Source organism: Triticum aestivum, unplaced genomic scaffold (assembly GCF_018294505.1).
Source record: "Triticum aestivum cultivar Chinese Spring unplaced genomic scaffold, IWGSC CS RefSeq v2.1 scaffold77688, whole genome shotgun sequence".
In the NCBI taxonomy this organism is placed as follows: Eukaryota; Viridiplantae; Streptophyta; class Magnoliopsida; order Poales; family Poaceae; genus Triticum; species Triticum aestivum.
In genome coordinates this window covers 39,218-51,919 of record NW_025227361.1, presented here as the reverse complement: position 1 = coordinate 51,919, position 12,702 = coordinate 39,218, and the positions used below count along the sequence as shown (strand labels likewise).

The following is a 12,702-nucleotide window of genomic DNA, read 5'->3' as shown; positions in this document are numbered from 1 at the left end:
CCCCCCGCGCTAGTGGACAGCGTGCACGGACCGGTCTATAATCTGGTTCGCCGTGTTTGTACGGGGCAGGACCAGGCGAACCTCTCCTCCATCCAGGGGTCGTTCTCTCCGGCTGTCACTGGGCTTGTCGTCTTCACCAAGACGTCTCATGAGGCATGGACCATACTCGAGCGCTCGTTTGCGGAGCAGTCTCAGGCTCGTGTGTCCGCGCTCCGCCATCAGCTTGGCGAGTGCGAGAAGCTTGACTCCACGGCCACGGAGTTCTACAACAAGGTCAAGGGCCTTGCTGACACGTTGGCTTCCATTGGACAGCAGCCCACCGACTCCGAGTTCAACTCCTTCATCGTCAATGGGCTAGACGAGGAGTATGATGCACTGGTCAAGATCATCAATGAGCGAGGCAACTCGACTCCCATGATGGCACATGAGGTCTACTCCCGCCTCCTCCTCACCGAACAGCGGGTCAAGGCTCGCCGTTCTAAGGCCAGTCACAGCCCTCTGTCCACGAACGCCGCCACCAAGGGTGGCCACAGCTCGTCCAAGGCGCCGCCCCCTGCATAGTCTTCGTCATCTTCAGTTCCCCCACCATCCGCAACCCTGCCCGGGTCTGGTGGTCGACGTTTGTGTCAGTAGTGTGGCATTGAGGGGCACTGGTCCTCTAAGTGTCACAAATGCTTTCAGCGGAGTTTTCTTGGTCTTGGCAATGATGGCAAGGACACTCGCAACTTTGCGTGTCAGGTTGCCATGGCTGGTCGTCCGGCGCCGCCAAAGCAACAAGGGGACACTCAGTCCTACTTCATCGATCCTCACTGGTACATGGATTCTGGGGCAACGGAGAACCTAACGAGTGAGATGGGGAAGCTTCACACTCGTGAACCCTATCATGGCTCCGACAAGATCCACACCGCCAATGGAGCAGGTAGGCACATATCTCATATTGGTCAAGCATCTCTTCTCACTAGTCATGCAAATAGGAGTCTTCAGCTTCGCAATGTTCTTAGAGATCCTTCTGTGACGCGTAATCTTCTTTCAGTTCCTAAACTCACATGTGATAATAACGTGCTTTGTGAATTTCATCCTTTTGATCTTTTTATTAAGGATTGGGGCACAAGGGACATTCTTCTTAGTGGGCGGTTGTGCCAGGGCCTCTATTGTCTGGAACATCCTAGTGTCGCTCACGTTTTTAGTGGAGTTCAGGTATCTCCGTCACAGTGGCATGCTCGTCTTGGTCACCTGGCCACACCTATCGTCTGTCATGTATTGCGTCGTAGAAGAGATAGATAGAATAGTGAAGTAGAACCAGAAACTGTGTTGCGATCCTCCGTGTGCATGCATGGCATGGCGCCATGGCCGGATCGATCTATCTTTGTATAGGCAAAAATGTAATCAAATCAATTTGAGTAGAAAAATGGGAGTTAGATGCATTGCGACCAAATTTACCAAACGATTCGATGCTATTAATTGGTATAACATTGTACATTCGCCAACAAAAAATGAAAGAGGTACAGCATTGCAGATAGCACAGCTAATGTCACAACTTTTTCATAATTTTACATTGCATGCCATCAACAAAGGAAAGAAAACGACATCTCCTGGACTTAACTGTAAAGAGCATCCCAAACCACAACCAGAGTCCAGACACAATCCCAGCAATCACACAGTAGTACATCCAGTGGTCCTCCTCTTCACCATTTCTCTCATCTGGTGCAAGCGAAGTATTATCACACGAAGTGTCGAGAGGAAACCCACATACCCCAGAATTGTTGGAGTAAATCGATGGGTCGGTCAGGGTCCGAAGCTGACCCCCAATGGGTATCTTGCCTGACAAAAGATTGTTCGAGACATTCAACATGGTGAGCCACGATAATTGTGTGATGCTTCGAGGAATGGTTCCAATAAGTTGATTAGATGATAGATCAAGGGACTCAAGAAAAGAGAGGCTACCAATGCCTTGGGGAATGCGGCACGATAGATGGTTTCTTGATAGGTTTATGAACAGAAGGCCCTGAAGATTGGTTAACTCTTCGGGGATGCATTGTGATAGCAAATTGTCTGATAAATCAATACCAGCTAATAATCCGATTGTGCCTCTGAAAATCTGATCCTGGCCCTTCCAGATTATGCCAAGTCTGTCATCATATTTATGCCACAACAATTCAATTATTGCGGAAACATTTTTTGGGTGCCTCATGGAGGTTAAGTTGCCGAAGCCTAAAGGAATCGAGCCAGTCAATCTATTGTTGGACATGTCGAGCAACTGAAGTTGTGAAAGCTGTGATAAACATGGAGGAATTTCTCCAGTGAAGTTGTTTGATCTGAGACTAAGGATTCTAAGCATTGGAACCTGACTCCCAATCCATGGAGGGATAACACCAAAGACATGTTATTCCCTAGATCCAGAGTGGTCAGGGAGTTGCAACCCTCTAGGACCGGCGGGAAAGCACCAACAAAGCCATTTCTGGCGAGATAAAGTGACGTAAGGGAGCAGTTGTAGCTTGCCACAGCCGCGGGAATTTTACCTGAGAAGGAGTTGTTGGATAGATCCATGAAACGCAGAGCCTTCAGGTTCCACCAGCAGTTTGGGAGCTTCCCCATGAGCCGGTTGTTAGATAGGTCCATGTACCGCAGATAGTTGAGGTTGCACCAGCAGTCCGGGAGCTCCCCGTCGAGCAGATTGTTGGACAAATCTAAAGTGACAATGAAGACGATCCTTCAGAGCTGATGTGGGATGTTACCTACGAGGCTATTATTGTAGAGATTGACGATGAAGAGCCTGAGCATGTGACCGAGTTGCGGCGGAATGGAGCTGTTGAACCTATTGCTGCTGATGTCTAGGGCGACCAGCGAGTGGCAACCATCCAAGAGTGGGAAAGCTCCAACAAAAGCATTTCTGGCGAGATATAGTGAGATGAGAGAGCAGTTGTGGCTTGCGGTAGCTGCCGGGAATTCACCTGAGAAAGAGTTATCAGACAGGTCCATGTACTGTAGAGCCTCCAGGTTGCCCAAGCAGTTCGGGAACTCCCCGGTGAGCAGGTTTCTGGACAGGTCCATGTCTTGCAGAGACTTGAGGTTGCACCAGCAGTTGGGAAGCTCTCCGCTGAGCTGGTTGTCAAAAATTTGCAGTGACCTTGTGGAGAAGAGGCTGCAGAGCTGGCACGGGATAATGCCGACGAGCCTGTTTCTACCGAGCCTGAGGGAGAGGAGGTTGGGCATGTCACCGAGCTACGGCGGGATGGAGCCGTTGAAGCCGTTATTGCTGAGGTTGAGTGATTTGAGGGAGCGCAGCTGCGAGATGCTGGTCGGGATGGCGCCGCCAAGGTCGTTGATGCTGAGGTCCAGATGGGTGAGCGCCGGGAACGCCACGGTGTCGAGCGTATCAAGCCGGCCCGATAGACCGAGTCTATATAGTCCTAGACCCACCACGACGCTTTTGTTGTCGCAGTACACCCGATGCCAGTCACATACGGGTGTGGCCCGGGTCCAGCTGGAGAGCGCGGCTGCGTCGATGAGGCTTGCCTTCCATGCCAGAAGGGCATCGGCCTCTGAGGGCAGCACCGCAACAGTCGTTGCCGGGATGGCGGCTGCCAGCAAGAAGAGTGCGGCCGCGCCGGCGAGGTGAGCTAGTCTTGTCATGTCCCCGGACGGACCCGGAGAGAGATGCTTGTGTGTAGGGAAAAGTCAAGACCGCGGGAGATCACACACTGGACCGCACAATATACTTATAATGAATATGCATTGGCAGGCGCATCCAACGTCGAGCGTACACTCTTTAGTTAATCTGGCTTATGCCAGCGTCCTTACCCTCGTCGTCTGTATGACTGTATCCATATGCCGGCCGGCAGACCGGGCACTGCGACAGGAAGACGAAAGATCCCCAAACACCGCCGGCCCGCGCTTCCTATCTATCCAAGATCCAGATTCAGTCACATGGGCGTACTGAGGCCAACTCCACCGCGCGACCCCAAACGGACGTTCGGTTTGGCCGAATTTTATCCCTTTGGGTAGGAGATGGGGTCGTGTCCGGACCTGTTCTGAGATGCGGTGGCCGTGCCCCTAGTGCGCGGCCGCATCCGTTTGCCCCATCCTGTCCGCCGGGGCCAAAAATGCCCATATTTTCATATCAAAACTAGTTTGCACGTCCAAATATTTGTCTGAAAATAAAAATAATTTTATAACCCAATTGAAATTGTCTCTAATAAAATAGTTTTACAACCAAATCAAAATTGTCTTGACTGAACATAAAATGAACCAATACATCTATTGGTTGCCAATATGATCCCACACGTGCTCAACCAAGTCATTTTGAAGACCCAAATGAGTGTGCCACTCACGCAGCTCACGGTGGAATTGAACAGATTGTTCAAATGTGTCCAGTTCTTGGTGCAGGGGTTCAACATTTTCACCTTGATAATTAAATCCTTGGTCGAAGATACTCTCATCACGCTCGTCCTCGATGATCATGTTGTACATGATCACACAAACAGTCATCACCTCCCAAAGCTTCGTTTCATCCCATGATAGTTCAGGGTTCCGAACGATACCCCACCGGGATTGAAGCACACCAAAAGCACGTTCCACATACTTTCTAGCACTCTCTTGTATTTGAGCAAATCTCTTTCTCTTCTCACCTTGGGTTTTCGAGATTGTCTTCACAAAAGTTGACCACTGAGGATATATACCATCAGCTAGATAGTATCCCTTGTTGTACTGGTGGCCGTTGATCTCAAAGTTGATAGGTAGGGAGTGGCCTTCTGCAAGCCTTGCAAAGACCGGAGAACGCTGCAGCACATTGATATAATTGTGAGAACCTGCCATGCCGAAGAAAGAATGCCATATCCAAAGATCCTGTGAAGCCACCGCTTCTAATATGACAGTGCACTTCTTGACATGCCCCTTGTACTGGCCCTGCCAAGCAAATGGACAATTCTTCCATTCCCAGTACATACAATCTATGCTGTCAAGCATGCCTAGAAAGCCTCTAGCTGCGTTGGTCGCCAACAATCTCTCTGTATCAGCGGCAGTTGCCTGCCTCAAGTACTCCGGGCCAAACACCTCGATCAAAGCCTGGCAAAACTTGCACATTGACATCAGACATGTTGTCTCACTCATACGCACATACTCATCCACTAGATCGCCTGAAATTCCATGTGCAAGCATGCGGATGGCCGCGCTGCATTTCTGGTAAGAGGAGAATCCAAGCTTGCCAAGGGCATCCATCTTGCACCCGAAGTATGGGTCATGAGCAACCACTCCCTCTCGGATATGATTGAACTCCTGCCTCGCCATTCGAAAATAGCGACGGAATTTATCCGGCTTGAAGAGCGGGGAGTTGGAAAAGTAATCGGCATAGAGCAGGGCGTGACCTCTCTCCCTGTTGCGGTTCAGATTGGGGGCACGACCAGGGACTGACCCCCTGTACCGAGGAAGCTACTGTTGAATGTGGTCGTGAACGACCAGTGCAGTCACCACAAGATCTTCATCATCCGACGACAAATCGTCCGATGAACAAATGAAGTGATGGAAGAAAAACTGATCTCCACTGTCCATACCTTTGTGGGCAAAATGTCGAACACCTTGCGGTCGTGGTGGCAAAGAGGCCGCGATGATCACCTCGGCGCAACAGGGATGGTTGCCGACTGGCTACTGGCCGCTCTGGAGCTCTCGTCGGAAACTGCCACGGCCGCCGTGGTACGTCGCCGGCGGTCGTATCCCCTCTGCCACCGGCAAAGATGGCGACGGCCAAACCACCTCTGATCGACAGCCAAAACTATGACGAAAGCTCGGGCGTGTTGGCTGCCATGTCGAGACGTTGTTTGGTATGGACGGTCGTGGCCTGCGCAGTGAGGAGGTGGCCGGAGAATAGCGGCGGCGCCGGCGGGGGGCGGGGCGAGGAGAGGGGGTGGAGGCGTTGGAAGCGAAGGGACTGCTAGTGTCCCCGACAGGCGGGCCATGGGAGGACAAGGGCGTGCGGCGAGCCCGTCTGTGCGATGTCCGTTTGACCCCAAACTCGACGCAAGTTTGGGCCGGGGATGGGTCGAAAACGGACGGAATCCGGACATTTGTCCGTTTGGAGCCGCGCTATTCGTCCGTTCTACCCCAAACGGACGCACCCGGACAAGATGGGGTCGCGCGATGGAGTTGGCGTGACTGCTGACTTGCTGACTGTGTTTTGGAACTGTTCTTTTGACGATTTAGTGCTGCATAATGCTTATTCCAATGAATAAGACGGGCACACTTCTCAAAATCAGACTTTGACCATAAATTATATGAATAATATATATTGTTGTGACTTAAAAAGTAATTTTTATGACCACATATAAACCACATTTAGTTGGTCTAATTTATGATAAATTATGAATCCATTGAAATGGGGGAGTATAAAATAGCCATCGAAGTTTAGAGGGATGTTTGTTTTTTATCCTCCTAAAAGCGTCAAAATAGATAATGGAGCTACTTGGACAAACGGTGCTATATATCACAATCCCAGGTTTTGGCCTGCCCTTGGCTTCGATAATTTCTCTAGATACCACTCGACCGGATTAACTTACCAGCTGGAATGGAGCCAGAACTATAAGACTAAAAATCATAGGATAGATAGATACATACAGTACTACATATTGGAAGATCTAGGATCCATTTCAATTGCGTTGTGTCATCCAGCCAACCAACCCGTGCCAAATTTTGGTGGAGAAAAGGACCTGCAAGGCTCCAACGCCTCGTCAAACATTTGGTTGTGTAAACAGGATGAGGTAACCAAGCTTGGGAGAGCCAAATAATTGGATCTCAGTCAAACAGAACTATCACTTTCATCAACGCCAAAATATTTTGTCAGGCACTTTGAGGCTCTGATCCAAACTTGGCCCGAGATAGTTAATTCAAAATCTGATTTACGAGACACTATCAAAGATCAAGTTTTTTATCTAGTCTTTGATGTTTGTATATCTATTACTACCTTCGTCCTGGTTTATTAGCCCCCCTCGTGTTTAGGGTCATATTTTGACCATAAGTTTAACTAATAAAATATCAGTTATACATAGGAAAAATAGTATTACCGGAAACTATGTTCAAATACGGATTCATTGATATCGTTTTTTGTAACATGCATTAACATATTTTTATTAAAATCTATGATCAAAATCAGGCATAAAATACAAAGGGGTCAATAAACCAGCATGAAATTAGTATTACTCTTCTATGATTTGAAAGATGCAAACTAATCTAATGCTAAAATTAAACTAACCATAATTTGATTGCTCATTCATGCGGCCGGCCGACCGGCCAGAATGCACGGTAGATCAAAACGAGGCACCTACATATCCCCTTCCCTTAGCGGCAGGCGCGAGCATGTTGGAAAAAATAATGCTACACGTACAAAAAGATACATGCTTTTACATAAAGGTGGATTTTGATTGGAGATTAACAGAGAGAATGGGCCCATCTTCATAAAAATCAGGGGGAAGGGGGGAGGTTAGTTAATTTAAAAAGATTCTAGGCAGTGTGTAAAAGCATAAAAACCTTTGTATGTTTTGCATTATTGATGTTGGAAACGAAGCGATTAGAGGAGGTATGTATATATGTACACATCTATTTTTAATTTGTTATCCAATATATTTTTAAGTCTGGGTAGAAAAAGTTTGTTATCCCAAACATGGAGCACTAAGCAGGAAGACACCACGGCAACTGCCGTCGCCGGCATGGTGGCTGCCAGTAGCAGGAAGAGCGCGGCAGTGCCGGCGAGATGCGCTTGGGTTGGTCTCCTCATGTTCGCGACCCTGCCCGCAGAAGATCACGCACACACATATATATGGATGGATCGGCCGGCGGCAAATGCCAAGCGCGTCCGTTTCGTGCGGCAGAAAATCATACGTTGTGTGGTCTGCACCGTACCCGAGTTATTTACAGCAGTGTCCTGGCCGGCTGGCCCTCGTCATCTGTGTGCATACCGCCGGCCGGCAGACACCATGACGAATAGCGCCGGCGAAGAGCACCAATCAAGCAACGCACACACATACACCAGGTCCAATAATGTCCAATCAAATGAATGTTTAGAAAGCCTAGTCTGAGACTAAGTACGTTGTGCTCAACTTCTTTAACAACCTAGTCTCAAACAAACTTAAAGGGTAGTTTGATACCAAAGGAAATATAAAGTATGGTTACAGAACTATTTAACCACATTTCGATGTTGTCCATATCTACTCGAACAGTATCCAACTGATGATTTTAAGGTGCACCTAAACTGATATGGACCGTTAATTGAACATAACATAACGGTTGTTAGAAGTAGTGTATGTATCACCTTACGAGGTAGGTATGAAATTACGTCAAAGACAGCCTGCAAGATGCTCGGCTCCGATCCGGCCGGCCCGTTCATGCTGAATCCAAGTTTTTTTTTTCGAGTGACAACACAATTCTGTATAGTTCATAATAAACCAATTTAAAATTGCTTGCCGTCTTATGGTGCATCCAAGTGTTAACGGTACAGAAGAACAAAGCCCTGTATAGTTGAGTGTAATGGTTCTTATGTTACTTGCCGTCTTATGTTACTTGCATCAGATGTGACGACGCTGTCTCTGCTAGTGTGGCGCAACACTTTTCATGTCAGCTGGAAACCTTCCCTTTGCAGTACCTGGGATTACCGCTTTCTATTTTCAGGCTGAGACGTCAGGACATTTTGCCACTCATCGACAAGTTTTCCAACAAAATGAAGGGGTGGAAACCCAAGCTTATGGCCCCTGCAGGACGTTTAACACTCACGCAATCAGTTCTGATGGCCTTGCCAATCCACTTCTTGTCGGTTCTGCCGCTGCCGGCGTGGGCACTTAAGACAATCAACAGGAGATGTCGGAGTTTTATTTGAAAAGGAGACATTGATATTAGTGGTGGGCACTGCCTGTTACCTTGGGCTAGGGTATGCATGCCTAAGGAATGCGGAGGTCTGGGTGTCCTAAATCTCAAATGGTTCGGTCAGGCCCTCCGCTGTAGGTGGCCATGCGCGAGATGGGATGTCGAAGAAAGGCCGTGGCATCAACTTTCAGAGGCTCAGGAGAAGGAGATCTCGCACATGTTTAAAGCGGCGACTTCAGTCTGCTTAGTGGATGGACTGAGGGCAAGATTCTGGACCGACAAATGGCTGCCTGGAGGGGTCTCCATTGAAGACATAGCTCCAACCTTATTCTCGTTTGTCAAGGATTCTGGGCGATCGGTTAAGGAGGCTCTTCACAATGGTTTTTGGATCAGGGATATATCAAGAGGGATTTCGGTGCAGGCCATGGCTCAATATCTCAAAATTTGGGACATCACTCAGCATGTCTCCTTATCTGTGGGTGTTCCTCATCGCTTAGTTTGGAAGTGGACCAAGGATCACAAGTTCTCTGTTGGCAGCGCATATAACATGTTCTTTGCTGCGAATGTGCACTTTGCTTGCCACAAGCCAATATGGGAATCAAAAGCTCCCCCAAAATGCAAATTCTTTATGTGGCTTGCTGTTCATCGCAGGTGCTTGACCGCAGATAATTTGGAGAGGAGGGGCTGGCCTTCTAATGGCAACTGTCCGTTGTGCATCTCGACGCACGAAGACTGCACACATCTTTTTGTGCATTGTCGGTTCACTCAGCAGGTTTGGAGGAGGTTCAGGGACTGGACGAGAGTGTTTTTTCTTGTTCCAGATGACAGTTATGCTAATACTGAGGATTGGTGGCTGAGAACACGGAAGGATGTCCCCAAGTCTGATAGGCGCAATTTTGACACCATTATCATTCTTATCCACTGGAGGATCTGGAAAGAAAGAAATGCGAGAATTTTTGAGCATGTGGCCTGCAGCGTTGAAAGGGTGCTGGATTCGATCAGAGAAGATATCAGGGCCTGGAGAGCAGCAGGTTGTATCGGTGACCTTTTTTGATCTCTTCTCTGCTTCTTCTTGTTTTGCCTTGAGCCCAGTTAGGCCAGGCTATGCACTGTATTTTCGGAGTTCTGACTCTGTCGGCAATTGGCTCTAGATCGCCTAGACTGTTTTGCCTTGTACTACTCTCTCTTTTCTATCTAATGAAAGAACGGCCTAGGCCCTTCGAGAGTGTAATGGTTCTAGGGAATACTCCGAACACCCGACTGATCAGTCGTGCATCGCGAGAATCAAATTTTCTTTCTCCGAGCGAGGTCAGACCATGCTGCGTGTGCTTCCACAAGGAAGTTAACACAAGACCGTTAGAGGATTAGAGATGAGATAATTGACATAATGTAGTGTGTGTATTATTGAGCCTCGAGAGTGAGTATATATAGAGACACAGGACTTGGAGGGCAAAAAGGCTCCTAGAGATAAGATGAGAAGAATTCTTTTCTAATCTATCTATAACTACCAAATACATCTCTAACATCCACTACATAAATTACCTAATAAGCCGACGGCTTTTTATTGAGGCCGTCACGCATGAATGCATTTTGGCTACCTCCGTGCTTAATTTGCTCGCGCCAGCTTCACATGCGTCGCGCATGAATGCATTTCCCTACGGTAATTGTTAATTGTACCCGACGAACGTTCCCTGAGAGGGGCTGACAAACGAACGATCTTTGCTGGCAGCTTTAGTTGTAAAACGGGATGAAACAACGATAGTGTTCGAATGAAAATTGCCTTCTCGGGAAGAACTGGCATGTCTTCTAAAGAAAATGTCATCTCTCCCCACTTCACCAGAACTAAAAATGCAATCAAATTGTTTGCATGTGTCACATATCCTGAAGAATCGTTCACTAGTTAGGAGGATCCTTTGGCTAAGTGGACGTAGGCAAGCAGCTTCTGAAGAGAAAGTGCACCTCCTGGTCCCATTGTACATTCCCTTCTTTATTTCTCTCCCTGTACAAATAAATTCTCTCATTGTCTCTTTTTTGTTTCCTAGTCAAAGCTTAACCTTATTTTTTTAGATAAGAGGCGCTTGCCTGGCTTTAGGTTCCCGGTAAGCCGGTTGTTTGACAGGTCGAGTATGCTGACGGGAAGGAGCATGCAACGCTAGTGCGGGATGTCGCTGCACTACTAAGAGAAACCTTATAGATAGAACCTTAGCAGTAGCGTGGGGTGGAGGGGCAGCGCTACTGCTATATAGCAGCAGCACTTGTCATGAACCCGTGCTACAGGTATCTCCATAGCAGTAGCGTTGGCCGTCCACCCAGTGCTACTGCTAAGTGGTTCCAGTCTCAGCCCACTAGGCTACCCATACTCCAAGTCTACTTGAACTACATCAAACATAAAACAACTCATCGTCGTTGTTCAACTGCTCCCAATACTCGTCCTTTGGTTGGGTCTTCACACTCGTGGTCTTCCTCCGAGTCATCCCAGCCCGAGGAGTCAGACTTGATGGCGATCACCGACGAGGGGCCGGCTTCGTCCTCCTTCACCGCCTTCTTCTTCCGCAGGGCCTCACACTTCCAAAAGAACTAGCGCTCAGCCTAGACCTACTCCGGATGCTCCCGCACGAACCTCGCCATCACCGCGTCATCACTGTCGAGGGCAACGAGAAACGCCGGCTTCTTCTCCTGGCCTCCTCCTCCTCCTCTTTCTCGTCCATTTGCCGAATCATGATATTCTTCGGCCTGCTAAACTTTGCGATGCCCAGGTTTCGACCGAACCATGTGTTGTGCTACTTTGCGTGTGTGCGGCGTGCGGCGTGTGTGGGTGCGTTTGTATTGTCACCGATGTTGGACGTTGTACTTCGGTGGTTTGCTTTATTTGTAAAGCGGGATGAAAGCCGTTTTCAGTAAACAATGCCTATAAATTTTGTCCAAGTCAAACCGTGCATAGTTTGTTCCCTCAAAAAAAAATTGTGCATAGTTTGACCAACTTTGTTAAGAAAACTATCAACAACTACAAGACTAAGTAAATATAATATCAAAATATATTTATTCCTAATATAATGATCCTAATTTGATATTTGTGGTTCTTCATTATTTTTCCTACAAACCTGGTCAACCTTTGCATCATTTGACTTCAGACAAAATTTTTACGCTTTCTTTTCAAGCATAGGAGGAGTAGCAGAATAACATGAAAGACACCGGAAAGACGTTCACCTCAATGTCGTTTATGGTGAATCCAACTGTTAACGGTATACAACAATCCAGCTTGCAAACTTAGCCTTGCTTAGATGGTTTGCTTTTTTGTGGTGGAAGAAGCCCACCATGGTTCAAGTCCTAGACTTGACATTCGTGCTCGCATTTTTCTGGATTTATTTTGGGTATCCTGTGATATTCATTAAGTGAGAGGAAACGTCCTGACGACTATGGAGGCACCTCTGGTGACTCGCCAATCTCAAAATGAAGTGTTTGTGTCTGTACTATGTAAAAAAAATCCAGCTCTGCATACAATTTTACGACTGATACATCTTTATTAGTTTTATAGAGATCTAAATCTATTTTTGAAACCTTCCCGTAAAAAAAACTTTTTCAAACCAATAAGAGACAACAACCATCTATAAATTTCCAATTGAAGGTCAAACATGATTGAATTTTGGTATTTCTAACATGAAATCCATAAGTAGCTAAACTGCGTAATAAAATGAAAATAGAAGTACATAATTATAATGTTTTTATGAACAGGAGAGTGAAATTTGGAACAGCAATTAATCAAAAATTACATAATATTTTTTATTCAATTTTATTTCCATTCAATCAAAATAGAAGTGCATAATTATTTTTTATATGAACCTAAGCCAAAAATGTGGA

General features: G+C 47.1%; 1 pseudogene; it reads right to left on the bottom strand.

Moving 5' to 3' along the window:
- Positions 1–1,531: 1,531 nt before the first annotated feature.
- Positions 1,532–7,762, bottom strand: LOC123172709 (probable LRR receptor-like serine/threonine-protein kinase At4g36180; annotated as a pseudogene).
- Between the last annotated feature and the right edge of the window lie 4,940 nt (positions 7,763–12,702).